Raw genomic sequence first — 1,513 nt, 5'->3', positions numbered from 1 at the left:
CACACAGAGGGCTGTGGTAGCTCGGTGGTCTGTGGTTGAATCAGGAAAGACATCGGGCATAAAAAACAATTGCCAAGTCTTTGTGCGACTCAGTTCGCTGTGCTGACCCCTGAAGAAGGGAGCAGCTGAAAGAAAAGCAAACATATAACAGAAAATCAAAATTTATAACATTTAGAGTCAATCTGGATCTGTTTTGGACTGAATACTTTTTTGGAATTTGAGACGAGTTGTACTTTCTTGTACGGTGCTCTGAAATGACTTTTGATAACTTAATTTGACTGACTTTTTCTTTGATGGGGGTGGGAAATTTTAAATGGATTTAAGAAAAAAATGAGTACATTCATTCAACACTCCTGAATCCTTTCAGTTGACAGAAATACAGTATATAGTCTCTTTTCCTGGATTGCTTGAATTTAAGGTAATTTATTTGGTTTTGGTTATTATGATTTTTATATAAAGCCAAACTATGTGATATTGGAACTCAGATTTTACTAACCATCTGTAAAAAAGAAAACACTGTTCTGAAGGCCATTGAGCAATTTCACACCTACCCAGGTTCTATCTAAAAAGTTAAATCTGGTCCTCTGGACATTCAAAAAAAAAAAAAAAAAAAAACCCAAAGCAAAACAACAAAAAAATGTAGAAACGTTTCGTCTCTCATCCGAGAGACTTCCTCAGTCTGAGGTGCTGTATTCAGCTCAGTCTCTTAAATATCACCTTCTCAGAGTGGATCAAACAGTTTTGTTGCTGACAACCAAAACCAGCTGACCACATGCTCAAGGAGGACCATCAGCCTAACAATGGATCATTAGCACACTGATGGCTGTTTACTATTCACAGAGGGCTGAGTGATACTAGCAATCACAGCATTGTAAGAGGGGGACAATTGAACACGTAGGCCTCCACCCCTGTTTAGTATAAACAGTATTAGTTAGTATTAACAGTTATTAGTTAACAGTATTAGTTAGTATTAACTGTTAGTATTAACAGTATATATATATATACTGTAAGTGAAGTCACTTACAATGTTTCCAAATATCTGGTGTCTGTACTCATCCCTTTAGTTGGCAGCTCAGAACACCATGGACTTTGTGGATAAGGTGAGGGATGTCATCATGGAGACTGATGAAACAATGGTCTCTTTTGATGTCACATCACTCTTTACATGCATTCATGTTGATGATGCAGTATACGTGGTAAGTTTAAGATTACAATCAGACACCACTCTGACCAGCAGGACCACGCTTTCCACAGAACAACTTTGTCAACTCTTGAAACTGTGCCTGCAGTCAACCTACTTCACATATGGGGAGCAATATTATAGGCAGAAACATGGGTGTACTATGGGGTCTCCAGTTTCTCCTATTGTTGCCAACCTGTACATGGAGGAGGTAGAAAAGAGAGCCTTGACGTCTTTTTCAGGGACACCACCAAGTCATTGGTTCAGGTATGTTGACGACACCTGCGTTAAAATTAAATCTCAGGAAGTCCAACATTTTACTGACCACATCAA

This window comes from Nematolebias whitei, chromosome 20 (assembly GCF_014905685.2).
Source record: "Nematolebias whitei isolate Nwh7 chromosome 20, NemWhi1, whole genome shotgun sequence".
Lineage (NCBI taxonomy): Eukaryota > Metazoa > Chordata > Actinopteri > Cyprinodontiformes > Rivulidae > Nematolebias > Nematolebias whitei.
The sequence above is the reverse complement of the archived record's forward strand: the minus strand, read 5'-3'. Positions refer to the sequence as shown.